This window comes from Humulus lupulus, chromosome 1, assembly GCF_963169125.1.
Source record: "Humulus lupulus chromosome 1, drHumLupu1.1, whole genome shotgun sequence".
NCBI classification, from domain to species: domain Eukaryota; kingdom Viridiplantae; phylum Streptophyta; class Magnoliopsida; order Rosales; family Cannabaceae; genus Humulus; species Humulus lupulus.
This window is the reverse complement of record NC_084793.1, coordinates 214,528,407-214,542,146: the sequence shown is the minus strand read 5'-3', so window position 1 is coordinate 214,542,146 and position 13,740 is coordinate 214,528,407. Positions and strand designations below refer to the sequence as shown.

General features: G+C 44.1%; 1 non-coding gene across 1 annotated transcript; it reads left to right on the top strand.

Moving 5' to 3' along the window:
• The first annotated feature begins 2,344 nt into the window (after positions 1 to 2,344).
• On the top strand, positions 2,345 to 2,452 carry LOC133813311 (small nucleolar RNA R71). The gene has a single exon (XR_009884337.1). It is a non-coding gene; the product is annotated as a small nucleolar RNA R71 (small nucleolar RNA).
• The last annotated feature ends 11,288 nt before the right edge of the window (positions 2,453 to 13,740 follow it).

The following is a 13,740-nucleotide window of genomic DNA, read 5'->3' as shown; positions in this document are numbered from 1 at the left end:
ATAAATATAAACCTAAAAAAACTTAAACAAACTAAGATATCATCAATGAGCAAAGCAATAAAAATCAAATCTCTTCCCTCAAATTGAATCTAAACATTATCCCCAATGTATAAATAAACGAAAAGGAAAAGAAACTGACATGCCAAACTCATATTGCTCACGATGAAGGACCATTGCCACCATCATCCTCAGGTAGCCAAAATGTGGTAACAGATATGGATTGCATGTGGTAATTTATGAGCTTGGCCCAAAGTAGCATCACAACATGCCCCCCCCCCCCCCCTTTTCAAAATTGGCAAGCTTCTCTGGAACTCATCATGCTACGGCTCGTCATGCAAGCGTCGCGACTCTATTTTCTTTTTTTCTTTCTTTTTCACATTTTTCATGATTTAATAATACAAATTTAATAGTAAATGACATAAATTAAAACTAAATATAAAAAAAATACTCAAAATACTAAACTATAATGTTCATAATCCAAAACTTAAACAAAAATGCAAATAAAAGATTGGAATGCCTCCAAATACGTTGTCGTTAACGTCATTTAGTCAGAAGTTTGCTTCCTCTTCACACTTCAACTTGGATCAGGTCCACCCCTCACATCCTTGAGAGTCATAGTGTCATGAGTGGACAGTCGTTTCTTGTTATTGTAAATTGGTGGAACTTTACCTCGCTTGTGTAACATTCGAATCTTCTCACTAAAGAAACTTTTTAACGTTGATGCACTTGTCGCATACCACTTTTAACCATGGTCCTTTCATTAAAGACTTTCAACTTGTCGTCTTCTCTTTTTACCACATCAACTCTACAACAAGTTGGAATTTTTGTTGCTGCAAAAACATTAAATGTTACCTCCTCTTTTTGCACTCGCAGCTTCAACTCACTCTTTTGTACATCGATTAATGCCCTAACAGTGGCCAAGAATGGCCTTCCAAGAATTATTGGAATATTTTTCATCTTCCTCCATATCAAGAATAATAAAATCCGTAGGAAAGATGAATTTGTCCACTTTCACCAATACATCCCCAATCACTCCACGAGGATGTTTAACTGAACGATCTGCCACTTGTAAGGACACGATAGTAGGACAAGCTTCTCCCAATTTAAACTTATGAAAGATTGATAGATGCATTAGATTCACACTGGCCCCTAAATCACATAAAGCCTACGTCACCACTGAGCCCCCTATAGAGCATGGGATATTGAAACTACCAGGATCTTTAAGCTTGGCAGGTAGCTTCTTTTGAATTATCGCATTGCACTCCTCAGTAAGTGCCACTGTCTCATAGTCCCCCAATTTCCTTTTCTTTGACAAAATTTATTTCATAAACTTCACATAACTTGGCATTTGTTCAAGTGCCTCAGCAAACGGGATATTGATGTGTATATTTCGAAAGATATCAAAAAATTTAGAAAACTACTTGTCAAGCTTTTTCATTTGAAGCCTCTGAGGATATGGAAACTTTATATGGTGATCTATGTTTATTTATGGCTCCTTCCATAAGTTCTCAGTAACATTTGACCCACTCACTTCCTTCTCCTTGTCAACCACTTTTGGCTCTTTTAACTCCTTACCACTCCTCAAAGATATTGCATTGCATTGTCGTTTTGAGTTTATCTCAGTAGTGCTTGGTAAGTTCCCTTAAGCATGATTTTTCATCAAAGTAGCCAACTGCCCTATTTGAGTCTCCAAACTCCTGATAGATGCCCTGGTTTCGGTCATTAATTGGTTCAATGCATGAGGTTGTGGTTCGGGTTGCTTCATGGGTATTGGATGTTATGGTGGTCTGTTTTGTGGTTGATAAAACCCAGAAGGGGGATGTTGGAATTGTTGTTGGTTGTGTTGGAAAGGCTACTAAACACTCTGGTTTTTATTTTTCCAAGAAAAGTTAGGGTGATTCTACCACCCTTGATTGTAGGTCATGAATATGAGTTATTGGCAAGTCTTTGGAAGTTTCCTATGGCTTGGACTTGTTCCATAGGTATATTATTCATATTCATGGCAGGACACTGATTTAATAGATGAACACTCCCACATGCCCCACAAAAACTCTGTCCTTGCATGGCTTGGATTGACATGTTGCTATGTTCTAATTGTTTTGTTAAAGTAGCCACTTGAGCTGTAAGCATTGAGATGGCATCTAATTCGATCATACCAGCTACCTTCTTTGTATTTTCCCTCTCTATAGGCCATTTGTAATTATTCATAGTCATCTCCTCTAGTAGATCACAAGCTTCGTTGGCACTCTTGCTCATAAATGCCTCTCCTGTTGCTGCATCTATGATAGTGTGAGTAGTACCGCCTAACTCATTGTAAAAATTATGGAATAACATCCATTTTTCAATCCTATGATGTGGGAACTTTCTTAAAAACTCTTTAAATCTCTCCCATGCATCATACAGTGACTCTCTCTTCATCTGACAGAAATTATTAATCTCCCCTCTCAACCGTGCAACCTTGGATGGAAGGAACTTTTGAGCTAGCTCCTTCCATGTGATAATAGAGTTAGCATGTAGGGAAATCAACCAACTCTTTGCTCAGTCCCTTAGTGAAAATGGAAACAGCCTCAACCTTATTGTGTCATCACTCACCCCATTCATCTTAAAAGTTGCACAAAGCTCTAAGAAATTAGCTATGTCTAAGTTAGGGTCCTTTGTAGGCAAGCCTCCAAACTAAACAGTAGATTGGACCATTTGCAGAATTGCTGGCTTAATCTCAAAATTGTTAGCGGCAGCTGTGGGGTGTTTGATGCACGAATGCACTCCCGTAACAGTTGGGAGTACATGATCTCTTAAACTTCTAGTCCCTTGTTCAGCAGGGACCTCAGTAGCCACTACCCCTTCGACATTGTTGGCGAAATTATTTACTACATTCCCTTGGTTTGCAGCCATCCTTGCATCCAACCTCTTATTCTTCCGGTTCTTCCTATAGGTTCTCTCAATCTCGAGATTCACTGGTACTATCTCAGCTGTTTTACCTCGTCGCATAAACCAAAACTACATGTTGATCCTGAAATTGAGAAACACGTCAGAAAAATTGTTAAAGAAAGGCCAAAGTAGAACAAGAATCAATTATATTTGATATTGATTAAATAATCCCCAGTAATGGCGCCAAAAACTTGATAGTGAAAATATAATGCGCAAGTATACGCCATCGATTCAAGTAATATAGATAGTAAATAAGAATCATTCCCACGAACACTACCAATCAAGTACCAATAACCAATTCTATCTTTCTATTTGGTTGTCAAAAATAGATTGATTTTTAAATTAAAACTTGAAATTGAAATAAACTTTGCAATAATAAAGATTGATTCAACAATTAGAAACCTAGGGTATTAATTTTAGTAACTTTTCCACTTGTTAATCTTACTAATCAGTGCATATAATTCTTCAATTTATATCCTAATAGAGAGGTTAACTAAAACAATCATAATTCTTTTTCAAGATAAAAAGATCTCAACCTATATGAAAACTTTCTACATATCTATGATAAGGTTTAACATATAGCAGGTGTTGATGTCGTTTCTCGTCAACTTAATTATGGAGAGCACTAAACAATATTTCAGAAAAAATAGATGAACATGAGAGCTTTTTACTAGTTCAGCAGTTAAAATCTGCCTAGCCCACGAGTCGATATTATTGATCTTGATACTCTCTCTTAGCTTTTTCAGAAAGTAATTTGGCAGAGTATTCTCAGTACAATTTTTGTGTGTGTCTACAAATGAAATTTCCTAGGCTATTTATAGGCTTGGTTAATAGAATATCTTCCCATTCTTTAGGGAAGTTACAATCAATTATTTAAATTTTAAATAAATGCTAATGTTATCCAAAAAACAGGCATGGGTGACATGGCAGGCGTTTTTAAACACATGGTTGACACCTGGTAGAGTTCTGTTCGAATATCGACCAGTAAGACCTTCCTGGCGTGACAGTTGAGTTTTCCTTACAACCGGCATGGTCGTACACTCCGCATATTTCAAGATGATCTTGTGGAGATCATAATCAATTCTGGGATTATCTCCAATGATTCCTGGTTATCCGATTAATTAGGAGAGAATATCTGTAACAAATTCATGTAATCCTCCTTAAGCCTATAAATAGAGAAAGATAGCTCAAGGAAGGGACTTTTTGGCTTTTAGTTAATTGAAGTTATACACTTATGAGAGAATTAGAGCTATTGTATTACGATTATATTGCTTATCCCTCTTAGGTTTGTGAAACTCAAAGAAGCCTAGTTCTTTGATCACTCCTTTGAGATCTCATATCAATAATAGCTTAGGTGGACGTAGGTCATTACCAGTTCCTGGGGCCGAACCACTATAATTTCTTGTGTTCTTTACTGTTTTTGTCATTATATTCATTCCAACACATCTATCCACATCAAGCGTTTTGACTCCGTGTCAGTTGACCAAAACAAGGGTCAACATTCTAGTGCTTTCATTGAGAGCTTGATACGAAATTCTTGAAGCAGTAATGGCGAAAAGAACAAAGAAAACTGGGCAGACGGCTGGCGCTACACCATCTCAACCGCCTCCTCCTCCAAACATGGCTGAAAATGAGCCAGATTTGGAATTTGATGAGGAAGAATTGGATTCCGAGACATTGAGAAATACCCTGGGGGTATTGCAGGATGAACTGGCCAATCTGAGGGCCAACCAAGAAAGTGCTACGGAGATTATGGCGCGGCAGGAACAAGAGATAGAGCGACAGTGCCAGGAACTAAGTGAAAGACAGGCGGAGATGAACCGTCGTCAGAGGGAGGCCATGGCAGCCCTCGAAGCAGCCCTGCAGTTGGCTAGGAATCAAGCTGCACCTGTCTCACAGCCTGATCAACCCGCAAATGGGCCACCCCAAAAGGGGTCCCAATCCTAGCCCGCCGATCCAGCCGTTGATCCCCCAAAGGCCCGAGCAGCCGCCAATGCCTCAGGATGATGTCCCACCAAAGGATCCTGAAGCGTAGCCTCCATCCCAGGATGGTCGAGGCAATCCCCCACAGCCAAGGCAGAATAGGGCCGAGCAGCAGCCCCGTAGTCCTAGACGCCATAGAGGCGAAGAGTCGAACCCGCCGAGCAGGGGGCAGCGTCCTTCTGGCAACAGAAGGAACTCAGAGAAAAGCTCTGCAGTCTGGGGCCCCCATGGCATGATAATGCACGGGGACCTACCAACCAATGCAGGCCACCCTCTAACGCTCGGGAAGTTCCGGCCCGAGGAGGCAATCGAGGGGACAGTCGATCCCACCATAGCCAATCGAGGTTCAGAGATGGCCATGGTTACAATGAGGCTGACTCAGACAGAGGAAATGCCGGTCGGAGAAATGAAGAGAGAGGTGGGGGCAGAAGCCCACCACCTAGGGAAGACCAACCCAAGAGACGTAACGCTGGGGGGCAGCCCAGACAAATAACGTCTTTAACCGGCTCAGAGCAAGCGAGCAACGGCGAAGAGACGAAGACTTAAAAGATGTACTCAACGACCGCCGAGAGCGGCATGATGAGTACATTCCCCCAGCAGCAGAGGCCCCGGCGATTCCTAACGCCGTGCAAGCCCAAATAGATGCCCTGAACCAGGCAGTACAATAGCTAGTCGGGGGAAGGACGTCTCATATCGAGTACGACAAGAGAAGGGGCACTCCTTTCATTCAAAGGATAGCTGTGGCAGAAACTCCCAGCAAGTTTAAGATGCCCACGCTTCCGAAATTTGACGGGTATGGTGACCCAGTATCTCATGTCAACAAGTTTGAGATACAGATGGACATCCAGAAAGTGTCCGAAGACGCTCGGTGCAGGATCTTTCCTGCAACACTTTCTGATGCTGCACAGGAGTGGTTTTTCAAATTCCCTCCTGCAAGTATTGTTTCTTGGGAGATGTTTATAAAGGAATTTTATTGAAAATTCTATGTGGGTCGTGTGCACCCAACTGAGGCGAATCAGTTGGTGGAGATACACCAGCAAGAAGGATTACGTCCAGCGTTTCATGCGAGCAGCGGCTGGAGCCAAAACAGTGGGAGATGAGGGCAAGATGATGGCCCTAACTGCAGGAGTTAGGCGTCGCATGCCTTTGTGGAGTAGCCTCAGAAAGAATGGAGTTAAGACTACTCAAGAATTCTTGGATCGAGTTTATCGTTACATCAAGCTCGAGGATGCCATCGCCAGCGAGGGAAAGCCTCCAAGCAAAGATAAGGGGACTGTCGAGCCCGCCAAAGTCGCCAATGGGTCAAAACCCAATGGTAACGACAAAGGCAACGAGAATGGCAATGTCAATGGCAAGAATGGGGGGAAGCGGTCTCATAATGAACCTTCCACCTCTAAAAACAAACGCGCTAAGGGCAATCGTTATGAACCGCGGTTCACTAACTACACTGCCCTTGTCAAGTCTCAAGGAGAAGTGTATCAGACCACGAGTTCTAGTGTGCCTTACAAAAGACCCGCTCCCATTCGAAAGGATATTTCGAAGAGAAACACTACCAAGTTCTGTCGTTATCATAATGACTACGGACACGATACAAACGAGTGCAACCAGCTAAAGGATGAAATCGAGTTCCTTATCAGACAAGGACACCTGAGGAGATACGTACGGGCCTCAGGAACTTCCAAACAAGAGGCTCCAGGTGGCAACGAGCAGGCGCCCGCATGCCAACACTCGCCACCTTTGCAGCTTGATCCCGTAGCTGGCACTTTACTCACCATCTGTGGAGGCCCGCACCTTGCGGGAAGCAGCGGAAAGGCAAGGGAACGATATGCTCGGACCCTACGCCATAACCAGGACATCGAGATGATGACCGTGGAGGACCGGGCATCAAAGAAGGCTCGGTCAAAGGACGGTGAAATAACCTTCTCTGATAGCGATGCCCAGCATGTCCGGTTCCCACATTCCGATCCGCTGGTCGTGGATGTTCAAATTTCCAACATGATGGTGAAGAGAGTGCTAGTCGATACAGGAAGTTCAGTAAACATCCTGTACAAGTCTTCGCTGGAACGCATGAAGTTGTCCGTCAAGGATTTGGAGCCCTGTAACCAAACAATTTACGGCTTCTCTGGTGAGGGACTCGCCCCAACGGGGTCAATCAGACTTCCGGTGACAGCAGGTACAGCGCCTACTACCAGGACATTACTCGCTACTGTCATAGTAGTTGATTTTCCTTCAGTGTACAATGTTGTAATCGGAAGGCCCATACTGGTTGACCTTCGGGCCGTCACCTCAGTATAGCACTTGGCCATGAAATTCTCGACAGACACAGGGGTAGGACGCGTGTTGGGAAATTAGAGGGAAGCAATGGAGTGCTACAATGCCTCGCTCACGAAGGCAAAGAAGGGAACGTCGAAGAGCACTCCCTTAGAGAGGTTGCAGATGGCCATTGATACACAAGCCCAATCCGGTGATGGAGTCACCAAATAGGGTGTTGCCCAAAGTGAGGATAGAGATTTAGATCCTTGCTTTGGGGATTTTGAAGAAGATGTTAGACCTGTCGAGGACCTTGAAGAGGTCCTACTTGACAAAATAGATCCAACCAGAGTTGTAAAGGTCGGTAAAAATTTAGAAGCAACAACGAAGCACGCACTGGTGGAATTTTTGAGAAAGAACCAGGAAGTTTTTGCCTGGTCACATAAAGACATGGCTAGGATAGATCCTGCAGTTATCATCCATGTCCTGAACGTTGACAAGAGTTTTCCACCCGTGCAACAGAAAAGAAGGCTGCTCGATAAGGATAGATCGAAAGCCTTAAAAGAGGAAGTTGAAAGACTGAAGGAGAATGGGTTCATCAGGGTAGCGTTTTATCCATCGTGGGTCTCTAATCCAGTACTCGTTCCCAAGCCTAACGGCAAATGGCGAACTTGTGTGGATTTCACAGACCTTAATATAGCCTGCCCAAAAGATTGCTTCCCACTCCCAAGAATCGACCAGCTGGTCAATGCAACTGCAGGACATGAGATCCTCTCTTTCATGGATGCATACTCAGGATACAATCAGATCAGTATGCATCCCCCTGACGAGGATCACACTAGCTTTTGGACTGATACAGGGTTATACTGTTATAAAGTAATGTCCTTCGGACTGAAAAACGCTAGTGCGACTTACCAGTGATTGGTTAACCACATATTTAAGGAGTTGATCGGAGTAAACATGAAGGTGTACGTGGACAACATGCTGGTAAAGTCAAAAAAGGCATAAGGACATGTGAAGGAATTACAGGAGTGTTTCAATGTTTTGAACAAATATCAGATGAAGCTAAATCCTCTCAAATGTTCCTTCGGAGTAGGATCGGGGAAATTTTTGGGGTTCATTGTTAATTCAAGAGGAATCGAGGCCAACCCCGAAAAGATCAAAGCCCTGATCGACATGAAATCGCCAGTGAAAATCAAGGATGTGCAAAGTTTAACTGGAAGGATTGCCGCACTCAGTAGATTTATTTCAAAGTCGACAGATAAATGCGTCCCTTTCTTTAATCTACTTAGAGGCAACAAGAAGTTCGAGTGGACTGGAGACTGCGAACAGGCTTTCCAAGCCTTAAAAGCCCACATGGCACAGCCTCCTGTTTTATCAAAGCCTATAGATGGAGAAACTTTGTTCATTTACCTGGCGATCACAGAATATGCTGCTAGTGCGGTGCTAGTACGAGAAGAAGAAGGCGTACAAAAGGCAGTTTATTATGTTAGCAAGAGGTTAATCGGTGCCGAATTGAGGTATCCTCCTATCGAAAGATTAGCCTATTGCTTAATTTTGGCCTCAAGGAAGTTACGTCCTTACTTCCAAGCCCATCCCATCACAGTCTTAACTGACCAGCCCCTTCGGCAAGTTCTACAAAAACCGGAGGCGGCTGTATGTTTGTTAAAATGGGTAGTCGAACTCGGGCAATTCGATATCACATATTCACCGCGAGCAGCAGTAAAGGGACAAGTCTTAACTGATCTTATCGCTGAATTCATTGAGCTCCCAGACAACAAGCAGTGCGAAAAACCTAGTGTGCCTGAGCCCCAAGTTGAAGCTCCTTCGTGGAAGTTATTTACGGACGGATCATCCAACGAATCTCACGCAGGAGCAGGAGTGATATTGATAACGCCAGAAGGGCATCGATTTCACTACATTATTAGGTTCGATTTCACCGCATCAAACAATGAAGCCGAGTATGAAGCACTCATCGCTGGGCTAAGGTTGGCCAAAGACATGCGTATAAAAGTGCTGGATATTTACAATGATTCACAGCTGGTAGTGAATCAGGTCTTAGGGGAGTATCAAGCACGGGACCTGAAAATGGTGGCCTACCTGAACAAAACCAAAGATCTGTTGGCGCAATTCAAGAAGTATACCCTCCATCAAATACCTTGAGATCAGAATTCAAAGGCAGATGCCTTAGCCAAACTCGCGAGTGCGAAAGATGCTGACACTTTAAATATAGTGCCAGTGGAACGACTGTGCGAGCCGAGCATACGAGCAGATGAAACCAGTATGGAAATTCGGATAGAAGATACATGGATGGCACCGTACTTGGAGTATCTCACGAATGGTGTACTACCAGCAGATAGAAACAAAGCCAGGACTCTTCAGAGACAGGCTGCTAGGTACATATTGGTCGATGGTATTCTATACCGAAGAGGATACTCCATGCCACTGCTCCGATGTATTACACCAGAAAAGGCTAAAGAGTTGATGAAGGAAGTACATGAAGGCTTCTGTGGGGATCACGCTGGGGGGCAGAGCTTATCGAAAAAGATTCTGAGGCAGGGTTATTTCTGGCCGACTATGAATGAAGACTCAATGGAGTTTGTACGAAAATGTGATAAGTGTCAGAGATTTTCCAAGATCCCACGCGCAGCTCCCAACGAGTTAAAACAAAGCAAAGTCCATGGCCCTTCGCAATATGGGGTATCGATTTAATTGGATCCTTGCCAACGAGAAAAGGTGGAGTAAAATACGCAGTTGTAGCAGTCGACTACTTTACCAAATGGGCCGAAGCTGAGCCACTCACTACCATAACGACAAAGAAAGTTCTTGACTTTGTCATCAAGAACATTGTTTGCCAGTATGGATTGCCTCGGAAGATTGTCTCAGACAACGGCACTCAGTTTGACAGTGACTTATTCACAGACTTCTGCAAAAGGTATGGAATCGTCAAAAGCTTTTCTTCAGTCACACATCCACAAGCAAATGGGCAAGTCAAAGCAGTGAATAAAACACTTAAGGATACCCTGAAGAAAAGGCTCGAAGAAGCTAAAGGAGCATGGCCGGAACAACTGCCCAAAGTACTCTGGTCGTATAAAACTTCTCACCGAACAGCAACAAGTCATACCCCGTTTTCCTTAGCATATGGGTATGAGGCTATGTTGCCAGTCGAGTTAGATCCGCCCTCACACCGAAGAATCACATACGACCAAGGCCAGAATAGCCAACTCTTGATGGATTCCCTAGACTTGCTTGAGGAGAAACGAGAAAAAGCCCAACTCCGAGTAGCTGCGTACCAGCAAAAAGTCGCCCGGTATTTTAACTCAAAAGTAAAAGAAAGAAAGTTCAACGTCGGAGACCTAGTTCTTCGACGAGTTTTCTTAAACACGCGCGACCCAGCTGCTGGAGTACTCGGACCAAACTGGGAAGGACCTTACCAGATTGAAGAAGTCCTTCATCCAGGCACATACAAACTTGCACACTTAAATGGAGATCTCGTTCCGCGCTATTGGAACGGAGAACACCTGCGCAAGTATTATCAATAAACAGTCCTTCTTAAAGGACTGGCTTGTATTAACTTTTACTTTTTACAAGTTTTGAAAAAGGGTTAGTCATGTTATATGGCTAATCGCTTATAAGTGTAAGATCTTTTTAAAAGATCACTCGTAAAGACATGTTTAGTCCATTTTAATACGAGAATTATAAGGGACTGTGCGCAACCAGTCATTTTTGCCAACCATTGTAAAAAAAAAAATTACAAGTATTTGTTCATTACGTGTGTTGTTTTGCTGTATTATAAGTGTTGCATTTTATACCGAGCAGTAATGTTCGTACAGGTCGTGGTCAAGGCAAGTGACCAAGGACCTAAAGCTCCTCAGTCACTTGGGGGGCATATAAGGTACATCGATAGCAAAGCATACCAAGAGGTATGTAAACACATGAACAAAATAAGTGAAAGCATGCTACGGTACTTAGAGTATTTTTCAAATTTTATATTTTGTTAAATCAAGCCAAATTACTATGCTAAGTTCGGTCATGCGAACAGATGTTATAGTAAGCAGAAATATTATAATATCAAAGGGAATTATTTTGCACCGCTGCTTGGATGTAATTGTTCAAAAGTAAAAGTAAAATATGTCGCTCGTGCAGCGAAATTAAAAAGAAAAATTAGTCTTTACATCACGACCCGTAGGTCATGTAATTAAAGAAAAAACTTTATGGCGCTTGAGGAGCAGGAGGATCCTGTGAAGCATTCTGTTCGATCGCGTCTCCTGCAACCTATCCTCCCTCCACTCCGGTGGCCGGCGGAATGTTTGGAGAAGCAGGGACCCTAGCTCTCTCTTCGGCTGCCAACCGAGCAGTGCAACGGGCTAGCTCAGCCTTCCTAGCATCCTCTGGAAGGTAACTGAAATCGGCACTTTGGTTGTGTTTCTAAAAATCGTAGAAACACCGAAGTGTCACGTTCTTATACCTCTCCAGGTCCTTGGCATTGGTGAGCTTAAGCTGCTCCACCTAGTTCTGAAGAACAGCAATGGTCGTGTCCTTAGCGAGATGCTCCTCCCTAAGTTTTTTGACTTCACGCCATTGGATTCGGGTGGACTCCAGGTAGTCATCCCTCTGCTTCTTGAGAGTTTCCTGAGAAGCTTGATTCTCTGCTAGCTCTGCCACCAAGGCATCCTTCTGCTGGGTGACCACCTCTAACCCCCCAGCATGCCTAGCCTCTGCAGCTTGAAGCTCCTCGATGACCTTCACCCGAGACTGCTCGATGCTAGCACCAACGCGAGTACGAGCAGCGGTTATTGTCAGCATGGCCTGCAGTCAAAGAATAAGAGTTAGGCTATATTACAAGAAGAAAAAATAAAAATCAAGATCGCAAAAAGAGAAAGAGTTCTTACACTGGCCACTTCATTAAGAGTCCTGTTGAGGATCTGATCGACCCCCATGTTCTCAGCCTCAGCCATCGCCTCCCTGCAACAGTCATGCTTCAGGATATGAGCAAGGCGGTCTTTAGCTGATTGCAGGGAGCGGCTCGAGAGTCTGGCCCCAGGAAGTTAAGCTTGCTGGGCCTATTCTTTTGGAGCCGCAGGTGAAGGATTTGTGGAGGCAGGCGGGGCCTCCTTCTCAGTAGAAGCAGAAGGTTGGCCAGAGGGCCCATTCTTTGAAGGATCAGCTGCTCGACCCTTCTTGGCCAAGGGTTCTTGGCTAGATTCACCATCTTGTCTCCTGGCCGATTTCCTCCGTCGGACCAGGGGAACTTCCTCCTCCTCCTGAGTCTAGTACAAGTTGAAAACGTTGGGGGAGGCCATTTCTGCAGAAAAAGATAAGCATGCAGATAGTAAGACAAAAATAGATGACAAATTATGGTACATCAGAAAAGAAGTAAGGAAAATCACAAAGTCCAATACCCGAGCCACTACTACTTGTCGCTACACTACTGACTCTACTAGTCATACACTCACTCTCTGGCACGAAGAAGTCTGGCCCTAGATTTGGAGTATACGTAAAATTGCCGTCCCCGCCAAAATACTATGCTAAGTTCGGTCATGCGAACAGATGTTATAGTAAGCAGAAATATTATAATATCAAAGGGAATTATTTTACACCGCTGCTTGGATGTAATTGTTCAAAAGTAAAAGTAAAATATGTCGCTCGTGCAGCGAAATTAAAAAGAAAAATTAGTCTTTACATCACGACCCGTAGGTCATGTAATTAAAGAAAAAACTTTATGGCGCTTGAGGAGCAGGAGGATCCTGTGAAGCATTCTGTTCGATCGCGTCTCCTGCAACCTCTCCTCCCTCCACTCCGGTGGCCGGCGGAATGTTTGGAGAAGCAGGGACCCTAGCTCTCTCTTCGGCAGCCAACCGAGCAGTGCAACGGGCTAGCTCAGCCTTCCTAGCATCCTCTGGAAGGTAACTGAAATCGGCACTTTGGTTGTGTTTCTAAAAATCGTAGAAACACCGAAGTGTCGCGTTCTTATACCTCTCCAGGTCCTTGGCATTGGTGAGCTTAAGCTGCTCCACCTAGTTCTGAAGAACAGCAATGGTCGTGTCCTTAGCGAGATGCTCCTCCCTAAGTTTTTTGACTTCACGCCATTGGATTCGGGTGGACTCCAGGAAGTCATCCCTCTGCTTCTTGAGAGTTTCCTGAGAAGCTTGCTTCTCTGCTAGCTCTGCCACCAAGGCATCCTTCTGCTGGGTGACCACCTCTAACTCCCCAGCATGCCTAGCCTCTGCAGCTTGAAGCTCCTCGATGACCTTCACCCGAGACTGCTCGATGCTAGCACCAACGCGAGTACGAGCAGCGGTTATTGTCAGCATGGCCTGCAGTCAAAGAATAAGAGTTAGGCTATATTACAAGAAGAAAAAATAAAAATCAAGATCGCGAAAAGAGAAAGAGTTCTTACACTGGCCACTTCATTAAGAGTCCTGTTGAGGATCTGATCGACCCCCATGTTCTCAGCCTCAGCCATCGCCTCCCTGCAACAGTCATGCTTCAGGATATGAGCAAGGCGGTCTTTAGCTGATTGCAGGGAGCGGCTCGAGAGTCTGGCCCCAGGAAGTTAAGCTTGCTGGGCCTATTCTT